The sequence below is a fragment of the Manis javanica genome, chromosome 7, assembly GCF_040802235.1.
Source record: "Manis javanica isolate MJ-LG chromosome 7, MJ_LKY, whole genome shotgun sequence".
NCBI classification, from domain to species: Eukaryota; Metazoa; Chordata; class Mammalia; order Pholidota; family Manidae; genus Manis; species Manis javanica.
The window spans coordinates 117,213,450-117,229,427 of NC_133162.1; the positions used below are offsets into that span (position 1 = coordinate 117,213,450).

Sequence of the window (15,978 nt, forward strand, 5' to 3'; positions counted from 1 at the left end):
CATAAATGACCATATATATAGCCAAAATATATAACAAACCCACAAGCCTCAATTTACCCAAAGAAAACAAGATCCCAGATTCACATACAACTCTATGTTTATCGCAGCACTATTTACAATAGTCAAGATATGGAATGGAAGCAACCTAAGTGTCCATCAGCAAATGCATGGATAAAGAAGAGATGGTCAATATACACAATGGAATACTATTCAGCCTAAGAAGAAAACAAATCCTACCATTTGCAACAACATGGATGGAACTACAGGGTATTATGCTCAGTGAAATAAACCAGGGAAAGACAAATATCAAACTATTTCCCTCATTAGTGGAGTCTAACAACAATGCAAAACTGAAGGAACAAAACAGCAGCAGACTCACCAACTCCAAGAAGGGAGTAGCAGTTACCAAAGGAAAGTGGGTAGGGAGGGTGGGTTGTGAGGGAGGGACAAGAGGATTAAAGGGTATTATGATTAGCACACATAATGTACAGGTCACAGGGAAGGCAGCATAGCACAGAAAAGACAAGTAGTGACTCTACAGCATCTTACTACGCTGATGGACAGTGTCTGCAATCGGATGGAGGTGGGGGGACTTTATAACATGGGTGAGTATAGCGCTTTTCCATACTCTTCCCTTATGGATCTCTTCTCTCTAGCCATTTCTGAGTTTTGTAATAAACTGGTAATATAAAAGTAAAGTAAAATTTTACCCTGAGTTCTGTGAGCTGCTCTAGCAAACTAATGGAAAGGGGTTGTTGAAATCTGCAATTTCTAATGGGCTAGTCACAAGCACATGTAACATCTTTAACTTGTGGCTTGCATCCTAACTGTGGGGTGAGGTGTGGGGTGGGTGCAGTCTTAGATTTGAGCTCTCAACCTGTGGAATCTGGTTCTATCTCCAGGTAAACAGTTTCAGAACTAAGATGAATTATAGGATACCCAACCAGCTGGTGTCTGAGAATTATCTGGTGGCATCGGAAACCCACATCCACACTTACTACCTTGGAATTGGGTATATAACTATTTAGTATCAAACAAATTTACAAATGTATTATTAAGAAGAAAATAAATATGGAATTTGCAACATGTAACTTACAAAGCTAGAAAAGTAATTAAAAACAAGAGTGCATAATGAAAAATAAGGATCAAGGCATAAAATTGATGAAATGGTTACTAATGGAGAATAAAAAACAAGGAAGGAAAAGGGGCTCAAAACTATGCACAAAATAGGTATAACACCACATAGGTTTGGAATTAAGTTTTTAACCAAACATTCAAAAAAGGTCAAAGGGATTTAAACAGTTCTGATACTGAGAAAAAAAAATATGCAGGCCCTTTGTACACAATGCACCTAATATAAACTTTTAAAAATAAAACTGGACAAAAGATTTTAAAAGATTATAGATAAAGGTCACACAGAATTCACAAACAGAATAAAAGATTCTGGATCAATACTCTATTAGCAAATAGGACATGTGAAAAAGAAAATAACATTTTTTTAGAATCTGGTTCTTTATTTTGAAATAAGATAGTTATCAAAAATCCATTGTGTAAAGGGTTGTGAATAAAAACAGCATATCCACTATTACTACTACAGAGGGACATAGGGCAAGCATTATGATTAAATTTTCATGCTTATGATGAAAAATGCCATTACAAATAGTACAGTAAGAACAGGAAGGACTCCATCTTAAGGTTAAGATTCCATTTTAAAAACCAGGGAGTTTGGAGTAAGATTCCTAACATACTCTTTGGTAATCAGCCAACAACTGAACTTATCTTAAGGCAAGACAAGCATCCTTAACTGATATGTTCCCAGTTCTTGAGGGCAACCACTCTCCTGGAAAAGAACAAGATCAATAAGTCCTTTGTGTTTGGTGTATATTACAGAATTATCTGTATTATACAGTTATCTGTATTATACAGAGGACTGACTGTGGACAGTGACATAATGTCTCTCACTGGATAGAGCCATCATGAGACCACATGTCAAGCCTATACCCTTCTTCCCTCTACCCTTTGCCCCCATTCCTAAAAGCCTTAAAGAAAGAATCCTAAACACTTAAGTACTCCTCCTCTCTGAGGTTGCCCACACTACCCTTTCTCAGTGTATGTACTTTTTTGCTTTTAAAGAGTTCTCACTGCTCAACTTAGTGCATTTTCCCTGCACTCTTCCAGTGCTAAGCATCTTTGTTACTTTTCATTCTATGTTCTAGATTAAGCACAAGTCTTCACTCTCTCTGTCCTACTTAAGACAAGTAGGGAAGGGCTATAGAGATCTCTGATTTGGGCTTGCAAGTTCCTGTCACCTGGGTGACCCAGACAGGACTGCCGCTGTATGTTCATGCTCTGTGATAGCCTGCCTGAAAATATCTCCTTTCTTTGCCTTTGGGAATTTCTCAGAACATAATCTCACTCCATCCAGTGTTCTGCTGCTCCCCCAAAATCCTGGGGTGGTAGGCACTTAGTTCCCACACCGTGCAGATTCAAATGGATGGTAGGTAACCCTGGCTTCAGGAGTTGGCAAGGGATCTGCCCTATGCCAAACAGAAGTTCAATGAGCTTCCCTTTCCTCCCTGTTCTGTCTTGCTCTCTGCAGCCCTCAAAGCTGCTGCCATTCCCTGCTACTCCCGTTTTAATGAATTCCTTCCTTACCTTTACTCATGTGACCTTCTTGAGAATTCTTTCTCATTCAGCGTCAAGAACCCTTCCCCATCCCAGTTGAGGTTTCACATAATGCACAGGGAGAAACCTCCCCAGACACAGCTGCCCAGCAACAACTTCGAGCTGAATGAACATAAAAATCTCATACTAAAGACCTGTTTACCGAGTTCCTTACACCCAGTACATCATGTCTGTCTTTCAGCAAAAAATTGCAAGGCATACTAAAATAAAAAAAACAAACCACAGCTTGAAGAGACTGAAGAGACAAAATGAGACTCAGATATGGCAGAAATTTTGGAATTGACAGTCTGGGAATTTAAAATAACATGACTAATATGCTAAAGGCTCTAACTGACAAAGCAGACAACCTGCAATTACAGATGGGCAATGTAAGCAGAGAGATGAAAACTCTAAGAATGAAGCCAAAGGATATGCCAGAAATCAAAAGAGTAAAACAGAAATAAAGAATGCCTTTGATATGCAATGTAGGAATAATTGAACAAGAATGTTATAAGGTATAGGGCTGAGGAACTGGAAATATTGTTATTTAATATTTGTACTACCTGTTAAATGGCATAGTGTTACTTAAAAGTGGACTTGAACTGCTTATACATGTATGTTGCGAGCTACAGCAACTGCTAAAAAAGTAAAAAAGAAAACGGTATGCTTGACTGAACGATAAAAAATTCTCAAAGGCAAAAAAAGAAAGAATAAGGGCAACAAAAAGAAAACAGCAATAAATGTGGTAGATATTAATCTGTCACTAATGACCAATGGTCTAAATATATACACCGATTAAAAAGAGAGACTGTCAGAGTGGGTAAAAGAACGAGACGCAACTTATGCTGCCTACAAGAAACCCACTTTGACTATAATGACAGAATTAAAGTATAGAGATGGAGGAAGATATATACTAATCAAAAGAAAGTTGAGAAGTGGCTATATTAATTTCAGACAAAGAAAATTTAAGAGCAAGAAGCAAGACAAAGAGGGCATTACATAAACAATAAGAGTTAATTCTCTAATAAGACAGTAATACTGAAAATGTGCATGTCTAGCAATAGAGGGTCAAAATACATGACATTACACTGACAGAACTGCACGAAGAAACTAATGAATCCACCTTTATACTTGGAAACATCAACATCCCTCTATTTATAATTGAATAGAAAATCAGTAAGGACACTTGAATTGGACACGACCAACAGTCAAGAGCACCTAATTGATATTTACAGAATACTGAATCCAACAAAAGCAGAATACACATTCATCTCAAGCTCACATTGTATATTCACTAAGACAGACCACATTCTGGGTCATAAAACATACCTTAAATTTTAAAAAATATAAATCACATAAAGTATGCTCTAACACCATAATGGAATTAAACTAAATCAAATAATACAAATATAGCTAGAAATTACCACAATACAGGGGTTAAATGCTTCTCAACAACACATGGATCAAAGACAAATAGAGAAAAATAAAAAGTTGTGAACGAAATAAAAATGAATATAAAACTCACCAAAAATATGAGATGTAGCAAAAGCAGTCCTCAGAGAGAAATTTAAAGCACTGAATGAATATATTAGAACAGAAAAGAGACCTAAAAGTCAATTAACTTCAGTATAATTAAAGCAAATTGTACCCAAAGTGAGAAGAAAAGAATACAAATTAGAGAAGTCAATGAAACTGAAAATAAGAAATCAATCAGGGAAATCAACAAAATAAAAAACCATTTCATTTAAAATTTAGAACTGATAAACCTCTATCCAGGCTAAGAAAAAAAGACTAAATAAAGAGAAGACACAAACGACCAACATCAGAAATTAAAGCAGGGCCATCACTACTGATCCTAGGGGCCTTAAGATGATAACAAAGAAAAATTACAAACTGTGTAAGCACAATCTTAATACTTGGATTAAACGAACCAATTCTTTGAAGGACACAACCTAGCAAGACTTATACAAGAAGAAATAGATAATATGAATAAGCTTCTATCTATTAAAAAATTGAGTCAATAATTAAATAATCTTTTCTAAAACAGAAAATATCAGAGTTCATTGGTGAATTCTACCAAACACTTAAGGAAAAACTGAATCACACAATATATAAAAAGAATTATAAACAAAGAATAAGTGGATTTATTCCACGTATGCAAGACTCATTTAACATTCCTAAGCAACTGATGTAATCCATAACATCAAGAGGATAAAGGAGAAAAATCATGATTTTATCACTGAATGCAGGAAAAGCATTTAATAAAATCCAACACCCATTCATGATTAAGTATTTCAGCAAACTGAATTAAAGGGAAGTTATTCAACTTAGTAAAAAGAACTTAAAAAAAATCTACAGGTATCGTGACTTTTAATAGTGAGAAAGTATATGCTTTCCCTCTAAGATCAAGAACAATGCAAGAATCACCACCGCTATTCAGCATCGTACTGGAACCCTTTGCTAATGCAGTAAGACAAGAAAAGTAAGTAAAAGGTATACAGGTAGGGAAGAAGAAATAAAACTCCATCTGCAGATATCAGGATTGTGTATGTAAAAAATCCCAAAGCATCCATGCACACAAAACTACTGGAATTAATAAGCTATTTAAGCATGGCTGCAAGCTATTAAAGAAAGGTTAATATACCAACAGCAACTGCTTTCCTACACAACAGTAATGACAACTGGAATTTGAAATTAAAAAACACAATACTACTTATGTAAGGGCTGAAAAAAAAAACTCCACAAAATATTTACAAAAATAAACCTAACAAAATACATACAAAATTTATGCAGAAAACTACAAGATTCTCCAAAAGAGGAGGGGATTAAAGATAGCGGTGTGAGAGGTGAGACAGAGGCTTCCTCCTAAAACAGCATATTATACAAAAAAAATATATAATTAATACAACTAATACCGAGAGAACAACAGAAAAGATGACTGTGCCAGACTGCACACACATGTAGAAAAGAGCAGACCGCACGGAACAGGGTAACATACCAAAGCTGTGTCCCAGCAGGACCAAAGCCCTTCCCCCATGCCAACTCACTGGCGGGAGGAAGAGAAACTGAGCAGGTAGGGAGTGGAGGCCTGGGACTGCTGAATACCTAATGCTGGAGATCTGCTCTGGGAGAACAAACCTACATTTCATGGGGCTTTCATAATACTCTTGTGATCACAGGGTTGGAAAGCTAAGATAGGCAGAATTCCGGAAGAGACTGAGATTCCAGCCACTTGTGGAAAGCAGGGATCCATATCTGGCTGCTCTGGGACAAAAGCTTATACCTGTGTGCTCAGCCCACTGGTTCAGGCAGTGGAGACAAGCACAGCAGCCAAGAAGCAGAGAACAGCTCTTTCCTCCCAACAGGCACCAATACCACTCCCCTGTGACCAGTGACATTGCTTCAGGGTCTGAGCAGGTCCAGAGAGTAGAGCTCCTGGACACTAGAGGGCGCCATAAACAAATATGAAAAGCCTAAGGAACCTGGTTTAAAGTAAAATTAATATAACCCCTGAGAAAGATGACATGGACCTCATGACTCTTCCTGAAAGGGAGTTCAAAATAAAAATCATTAAAATGCTAATGGAGGTACGGAAAAATATTCAAAAACTCAGTAATGAATTCCGGTTGGAGATCCAATCATTGAAGAGCACAATGGAGGGTATTAAAAGCAGACTGGATACACTGGAGGAGATGATAAATGAAATAGAAACCAGAGAAGAGGAATCCAAAGAAGCTGCGGCACAGAGAGAAGAAAGGATCTCTAAGAATGAAAGAGTATTGAGAGAACTGTGTGACCAATTCAAACAGAACAATATTCTTATTATAGGAGTAGAAGAAGAAGAAGAAGAGACATAAAGGGATAGACAATGTTATTGAGGAGGTAACTGCTGAAAACTTCCCCAATCTGGGGAAGGAGATAGTCTCTCAGGACATAGAGATCCACAGATCTCCCAACACAAGGGACCCAAGGAAGACAACACCAAGACATATGGTAATTAAAAATGGCAAAGATCAAGGATAAGGACAGAATACTAAAAGCAGACAGAGAAATAAGATCACATACAAAGGAAAGCCCATTAGGCTATCATCAGACTTCTCAGCAGAAATCTTACAGGCCAGAAGGGAGTGGCATGATGTATTTAATGCAATGAAGCAGAAGGGACTGGAACTAAGATTACTTTATCTGGCAAGATTATCATTTAAATTTGAAGGAGGGATTAAACAATTTCCAGATAAGTAAAAGTTGAGAGAATTTACCTCCCACAAACTATCTCTACAGTGTATTTTGGAGGGACTGCTATAGATGGAAGTCTTCCTAAGGTATAATAGCTGTCAACAGATGTCATTAAACCACAGTAAAGAAAGCAGAACAGCTAATTACTAAGCAAATGCAAAATTAAATTAACTACCTCCAAAGTCAATCAAGGGATAGACAAAGAGTATAGAATATGACACCTAATATATAAAGAATGGAGGAGGGAGAAAAAGGAGAAGAAAAAGAACCCTTAGATTATGTTTGCAATAGCATATTAAATGAGTTAAATTAGACTCTTAGATAGTAACGAAGTTAACCTTGAACCTTTGGTAACCATGAATCTAAAGTCTGCAATAGCAATAAGTACATACCTATCGATAATCACCCTAAATGTAAATGGTATGAATGCACCAATCAAAAGACATAGAGTCACTGAATGGATAAAAAAACAAGACCCATCTATATGCTGCCTACAAGAGACTCACTTTAAACCCAAAGACATACACAGACTAAAAGTGAAGGGATGGAAAAACATATTTCATGCAACTAATAGAGAGAAAAAAGCAGGAGTTGCAGTACTTGTATCAGCCAAAATAGACTTCAAAACAAAGAAAGTCACAAGAGACAAAGAAGAATATTACATAATGATAAAGGGGTCAATCCAACAAAAAGATACAACCATTATAAATATCCATGCTCCCAATACAGGAGCACCTACATATGTGAAACAAATACTAACTGAATTAAAAGAGGAAATAGAATGCAATGCATTCATTCTAGGAGGCTTCAACAGTCCACTCACTTTGAAGGACAGATCAAACAGACAGAAAATAAGTAAGGATACAGAGACACTGAACAACATATTAGAACAGATGGACCTAACAGACATCAATAGAACTCTACACCCAAAAGCAGCAGAATGCACATTCTTCTCAGGTGCACATGAAACATTTTCAAGAATAGATCATATACTAGGCCATAAAAAGAGCCTCAATAAATTCAAAAAGATTGAAATTGTACCAACCAGTTTCTCAGAGCACAAAGGTATGAAACTCGAAATAAATTACGTAAAGAAAATGAAAAATCCCACAAACACATGGAGGCTTCACAACATGCTCCTAAATAACCAATGGATCAATGACCTACTAAAAACAGAGATCAACAATATATGGAGACAAATGACAATAATTATTCAACCTTGCAAAATCTGTGGAATGCAGCCAAGGCCATGCTCAGAGGAAAGTATACTGCAATACAGGCCTACCGGAGGGAAGAAGAACAATCCAATATAAGCAGTCTAAACTCACAATTAATGAAACTAGAAAAAGAAGAACAAATGAGGCCCAAAGTCAGTAGGAAGAGGGACATAATAAAGATTAGAGCAGACATAAATAAAATTGAGAAGAATAAAACAACAGAAAGAATCAATGAAAACAAGAGCTGGTTCTCTGAGAAAATAAAATAGATAAACCCTTAGCCAGACTTATCAAGAAAAAAAGAGAGTCTACACACAGAAATAGAATCAGAAATGAGAAAGGAAAAATCACTACAGACACCACAGAAATACAAAGAATTATGAGAGAATACTAAGAAAACTTATATGCTAACAAACTGGATAACCTAGAAGAAACATAACTTTCTAGAAAAATACAACCTTCCAAGGCTGACCAAGTAAGAAACAGAAAATCTGAACAGACCAATTACCAGGAATAAAATTGAACTGGTAATCAAAAACCTACCTAAGAGCAAAATATCTGGACAAGATGGCTTCACCACTCAATTATATCAAACATTTAGTGAAGACCTAATACCCATTCTCTGTAAAGCTTTCTAAAGAGCAGAAGAGGGAATACTTCCAAACTCATTTTATGGGGCCAGCATCACTCTAATACCAAAACCAGGCAAAGACAACACAAAAAAAGAAAATTACAGACCAATATCCCTGATGAACATAGATGCAAAAATACTCAAAAAAATATTAGTAAACCGAATTCTAAATACATGAAAAAGATCATCCATCATGATCAAGAAGGATTTATTCCAAGGATGCTAGAATGGTACAACATTTGAAAATCAATCAACATCATCCACAAAAAGGACAAAAACCACATGATCATCTCCATAGATGCTGAAAAAGCATTTGACAAAATTCAACATTCATTCATGATAAAAACTCTCAACAAATGGGTATAGAGGATAAGTATCTCAACATAATAAAGGCCATATATGACAAACTCACAGCCAACATCATACTTAACAGCGAAAAGCTAAAAGCTTTTCCTTTAAGACTGGGAACAAGACAAGGATGCCCACTTTCCCCACTTCTATTCAACATAGTACTGGAGATCCTAGCCACAGCAATCAGACAACACAAATAAACAAAAGGCATCCAGATTGGCAAGGAAGAATTTAAACTGTCCCTGTTTGCAGATGACATGATATTGTACACAGAAAACCCTAAAGAATCCACTCCAAAACTACTAGATCTAATATCTCAATTTAGCAACGTTGCAGGATACAAAATTAATACATAGAAATCTGTGGCATTCCTATACACTAACAATGAACTAGCAGAGAGAGAAATCAGGAAAACAATTACATTCACAGTTGCATCAAAAAGAATAATACCTAGGAATAAACCTAACCAAGGAAATGAAAGACCTATACTCTGAAAATCACACACTCTTAAGAGAAATTAAAGAAGATACCAATAAATGGAAACTCATCCCATGCTCATGGATATGAAGAATTAATATTGTCAAAATGGCCATCCTGCCTAAAGCAATCTATAGATTCAATGCAATTCCAATCAAAATACCAATAGCATTCTTCAACGAACTAGAGTAAATCATTCTAAAATTCATATGGAACCACAAAAGATCTTGAATAGCCAAAGCAATTCTGAGAAGGAAAAATAAACCTGGGGGCATTATGCTCCTCAACTTCAAGCTCTACTACAAAGCCACAATAATCAAGACAATTTGGTACTGGCACAAGAACAGACCCATAGATCAATGGAACACACTAGAGAGCCCTGATATAAACCCAACCATATATGGCCAATTAATATATGATAAAGGAGCCATGGATATACAATGCGGAAATGACAGCCTCTTCAACAACTGGTGTTGGCAAAACTGGAAAGCTACATGCAAGAGAATGAAACTAGATTATTGTTTAACTGCATGCACAAAAATAAACTCAAAATGAATTAAAGACTTGAATGTAAGTCATGAAACCATAAAAGTCTTAGAAGACAACATAGGCAAACATCTGCTGAATATAAGCATGAGCAACTTCTTCCTGAACGCATCCCCTCAAGCAAGGTAAACAAAAGCAAAAATGAACTTATGGGACTACTTCAAACTAAAAAGTTTCTGTACACAAAGGACACCATCAACAGAATAAAAAGGCATCCTACAGTATGGGAGAATATATTTGTAAATGACATATCTGACAAGGGGTTAACATCCAAAATATGTAAACTTACACACCTCAACACACAAAAATGCAAATAACCCGATTAACAAATGGGCAGAGGATATGAATAGACAGTTCTCCAAAGAAGAAATTCAGATGGCCAACAGACACATGAAAAGATGCTCCACATCACTAATCATCAGGGAAATGCAAATTAAAACCACGAGATATGACCTCACACCAGTAAGGATGGCGAGCATTGAAAAGACTAAGAACAACAAATGCTGGCGAGGATGCAGAGAAAGGGGAACCCTCCTATACTGCTGGTGGGAATGTAAGCTAGTTCCACCATTGTGGAAAGCAAGATGGAGGTTCCTCAAAAAACTAAAAACAGAAATACCATTTGACCTGGGAATCCCACTCCTTGGAATTTACCTAAAGAATACAACTTCTCAGATTCAAAAAGACATATGCACCCCTATGTTTATCGCAGCACTTTTTACAATAGCCAAGATATGGAAGCAACCTAAGTGTCCATCAGTAGATGAATGGATAAAGAAGATGTGGTACATATACACAATGGAATACTATTCAGCCATAAGAAACAAACAAATCTTACCATTTGCAACAACATGGATGGAGCTGGATGACATTATGCTCACTGAAATGAGCCAGGTGGAGAAAGACAAATGCCAAATGATTTCCCTTATTTATGGAGTATAACAATGAAGCAAAACTGAAGGAACAAAATAGCAGCAGACTCACAGATTCCGAGAATGAACTAATGGTTACCAAAGGGCTGGGGTGTGGGAGGGCAGGTGGGGAGGGAGGGAGAAGGGGACTGAGGGGTATTATGTTTAGTACACATGGTGTGGGGGTCATGGGGAAAACAGTGTAGCACAGAGAAGGCAAATAGTGAATCTGTGGCATCTTACTACACTGATGGACAGGGACTGCATTTGGGTATGGGTGGGGACTTGATAATATGGGTAAATGTAGTAACCACATTGTTTTTTCATGTGAAACCTTCATTAAGAGTGTATATCAATCATACCTTAATAAAAAAGAAAAAAGAAAAAAACTACAAGATTCTGACTAAAAAAATAGAAGAGGATCTAAATAATTAAGAGATGTTCCACGTACATAGATAGAAAGGCTCGATATTGTTAAGATGCCAGGTCTTCTAATCTTGATAGATTCAATGCAATTCCAGTCAAAAGAAAGTTATTTTGTGTACATGATAAAGTGATTTTAAAACTTATATGGAAAGGCAGAAGACAAAGAAGAGGCAATACAATACTCAACAACAACAAAATTGGAGGTCACATTCTATCCCATTTCAAGACTTACTATAATAAAGATAGACTAACAAATATAGCATGGTAATGGTTAAAGAGTAGAGAAAGAAATCAATGAACAGAATAGAAAGCCCAGATATAGACCCACAAAAATACAAAGATCTCTGACAAAGAAGCAAAGGCAATTCAGAAGAGAAAGTCCTTCATCATTTCTTAACAAACGGTGCTGGAGGAACTGGACATGCGCAGGCTAAAAAATGACTCAGACAGTGCTTGCTTTGGCAGCACATATACTAAAAAAAAAAACAAATTGGAACGATACAGAGATTAGCATGGCCCCTGCTCAGGGACAACACGCAAATTCATGAAGCATTCCATAGAAAAAAAAAAAACGACTCAGACAAGAGACCTGATACCTTTTACAAAAATTAACTCAAAATGGATTACAGATCTATACATAAAAAGCAAAACTATAAGATCTGAAAAGGAAAACAGGAAAAATCTAGGCACCTTTTGGTTTGGCAATGAGCTTTTAGATAAAACACCAATACCATAATCTATGGATTAAAAAATTGATAAACTGGACTTTGAAAATTCCTACTTTCCAAAAGACACTGTTAGAGAATGAAGACAAGCTACAGACTGAGAAAAAATGCCTGCAAAACATGTATTTGTATTTGATAAGACTGGGATCTAAAATATACAAAGTATTCTGAAATAAGTCAACAATAAGAAAATAAGCAACTAGTTAAAACATGGAGAAAAAATCTGGACACCTCACTAAATAAGGTATATCAGTGCCAAATAAGCATGTGAAAAGATGCCCAATATATGTCACTAGGGAACTGCATTATTAAGATTATGTATCACTCCACATATATTAGAATGACTAAATCTCAAACAATGACAACAACAAATGCTGGTAAAGATGGGAAATAGTAAGGACTCTGATTTACTGCTGAATAGAATGCAAAATAGTACATCCACTGTAGAAGATAGTTGGGCAGTTTCTTCCAAAACTAAATACACTTTTCTCACACAATCTTTCAATTATGCACTTTGATATTTACCCAAATGAACTGAAGACTATGTCTACACAAAGACCCGTAACTGAATGTTTTTAACTTTATTCGTAACTGCCAAAACTTGGAAGCAACCAAGGTGTCCTTAGTAAGTCAATGGAAAAACTGTGCTCCATCTGTAAGATGAAATATTATACAGAACTAAAAAGAAATGAGCTATTAAGCCATAAAAAGAAATGAAGGAAACTTAGATGTACATTGCTAAGGGTAAACAGCCATTCTAAAAAGGGTACACACAGTATGATTCCAAATACAGTTGATCCTTGAAGAACATGGGTTTGAACTGCAGGGATCCATTTATACAAAGATACTTTTCAATAAATATATTTGAAAAGCTTTTGGAAATTTGCAACAACTTGAAAAAAATATGCCTATTCTCTAGCTTACTTTACTGTAAGAAAAAGTATATGATATGTACATGTAATATACAAAATATGTCTTTATTGTTTGTTACTGGTAAGGCTTCCAGTCAACAAAAGGCTATTAGTAGTCAAGTTTTGGGGGAATCCAGTGCTATATGCAGATTTTTTACTTTGTAGGGAGGGGGTCAGTGCCCCTAGCCTTATGTTGTTCAAAAGTCAACTGTATATCAGAGTTTGCAAAAGACAAAATTGTGGAGCTAAAGGTTAGTGTTTGCCAAGATTTCAAAGGAGGGACGGAGGATAAGAGCATAGGTTACTTTCAGGGCAGTTAAACTATTATGTATGATACTTCCGTGGTAGATACATGTCATTACACATTTGGCAAAACCCATAATGTATATAGCTCAAAGGGTGAAACAATGTAAACTATGGACTTTAACAACAATGCATCAATACTCATTCATCAATTGTAATAAACATACCACACACTAAAGCAAGACCTTAATAGTAGGGAACCTGGGTTAATGATAAAGGCAGGTGATCCAGCTGAGATGTAAGGGAATTTGTTGTAATGTCCACTCAATTTTCTGGATACCTAAAACTGCTCTAAAAAAAAAAAGTGTTAATGCGAAAAAAGCAGGGAAAGGAGAAATGAAGGTTCAAAGTCACAATTGTTACTTTTCCCTGCAGTCAACTATGGTGATCCCAAAATACGTGCAGAAATCTAAACCCAAATACGCTTTACTCTTTTTAATAATTTGTGAAAAAGCCAGGTGGGAACACAAGCTTATAGAAGATTTGTGAAAATGATATGTAAGCACAAAAGTTAGTCAGTTTTACATCAGTAAGATCTACAACCTATAAAAAAATCAAGGGGTAGCAATATGTTACTTAGATAATAGAAATAAAAATCTCTGGAAAATAAAATGTATGGGCAAAATCTGCTTTAGCAGACTGTGTCCCTATAGGAATGTTTGCAACACAATGGACAGTAATTCAAGGGATATGTTAGCTACTTTAAAAATACTTTAATACTAACTCATCTGTTGTTTTTAAAGAGATCAGATGTTTCAAGAATATACATATGAAAGTAAGAAAATTTTCAATATTTTATTTTCTCTGATCATGGCACTGTTTAGGAGACTAATTCCCAGAGGGTTGGCTGGCAGATTTCTACCATGTAAAGCAAATAAACATAGTATCATGGAAAGATGTTAACTACATATTAATTCTTTAAAAGCACACACGATAAACCCTAAAACCTATGAAACCCTATGATTCAGCTCTTTTAATAAACATACAGAAATGTAGGTTTAAAAAACTAAAATTAAATATACCAACACCTTAACAGAATTATTTCCAGGTGTAGGGAATATAGGTTTTCATTTTTTATCACTTTTACCCTAAATGTATATTACCTATTTTATAACCTTAAGAAATTATCTTGCACATTTAAATCAGATGATGTTTATGATTTGACCATATAAATAATCAGTGTGGTAACACTAAAAATTTCATTTTAACTTATAAACATAAGTCACATGTATAAAACTGGTTTCAACAGTTTTAAATATTTAAACACATAATGCCCACCAGACATTGCATTAGAGTGGTGCTATAACACACTGGACATGATACAAACAACTGAAATCTAATGGCAATTAGTTGCAACCTAGCTTTTTTTTATTCACTCATTGTAAAGTAAGTTGACTTGAGACCTAAATAAACCACAAGTGATTATTTTAAGAGAGCATTATAGCTTGACATGTCAGAGTCAACCATATAAAAAATGTTTAAGTTTTTATAAATGGTGGGAAGATGAAAGCACATGGGGGAAAGTGAAAATGTGAGTATGTGTACCAAAAGAAAAGCTAACAGCTAATACACTTAGAACTTGAATTTTGCCAAGTATGACCTCAACCTTTTGGTCAAACCTTCATAATAATCTCAATTTCCACATTAATCAAGGAAGCAGTAATAAACTAAGATTTTGTGTTTTTACTGGGAGGCAAAAAGGGGGATTGATTGGGGACAAGAATGTGAGATTAGGGGAAAAAGAAATTAGGAAAAACTAGCAACTCTAACACATGCTTGTTTTAAGATGGGCACCTATAGCAGAATTTGAGATGAAAAGGGGGAATAAAATTGAAATAAAGGATGGGGAACAACAGTTAATTCAAGATTTCATCTGCCTCCTAGTTTATAATCTTCACCTCATTATCTCTGTTTTCACTGGGTTCTCAGAGCACTGATCATCAGGCTTTTATCCTGGATCAGGGTTTATCATAATTAGTGCTACTGAGATTCTTGAACTATTTCTTTGTTATAGGTGAATGTCCTGTGTATTGGGGATGTTCAACAGCACCTGCAGCTTCTACCCACCAGTCTTCAGTAGCAACCACTTCTGATAATCAAATCTGTCTCTAGACACTGCCAAATGTCCCCTGGGGGTCATAATGTTACAGCCAAGAACCAATGACTTAGAGGCAGGAGGCTGGAAAATCCTTTTCATTGGACTATAATTAGGCCAAGATAAAGGCTTCCAAAACTGAAAAAACAGACACATTTCTTTTTCCCCAAAAAAATTTCCAGCAAATCTTTCCATAGTGAGAACCATTAATAGCTAGAAAGCTCCAGTCAAGTTCAGAGGCTGTAAATAGCTTTCTAATGCCCTTTACATGAATTTGAACATATAATCAAGGATCACAAGATAGCTGAGGAAAGCCTCTAAACATGAAAGAAGCCAAAACATGCTAACAGAAAGAGTAACTTATGAGAAAATAGAGTAACTAGGGAGAAGTAAATTTCAAAACAAAAATTTAATTATCCATAAAGACAAAAATACAACGCCATAAAAAATGGTACTGGAAATTTAAAAGATGATAGCAAAAGTGA

General features: G+C 35.8%; 1 protein-coding gene and 1 non-coding gene across 10 annotated transcripts in view; one reads left to right on the forward strand and one right to left on the reverse strand.

The window, feature by feature from the left end:
* ORC4 (origin recognition complex subunit 4) overlaps window positions 1–15,978 on the reverse strand; it is a 100,712-nt gene that overhangs the window by 71,733 nt on the left and 13,001 nt on the right. The gene's annotated exons all lie outside the window — the stretch shown is intronic.
* LOC118972856 (U6 spliceosomal RNA) lies at window positions 11,917–12,023 on the forward strand. The gene has a single exon (XR_005061990.2). It is a non-coding gene; the product is annotated as a U6 spliceosomal RNA (small nuclear RNA).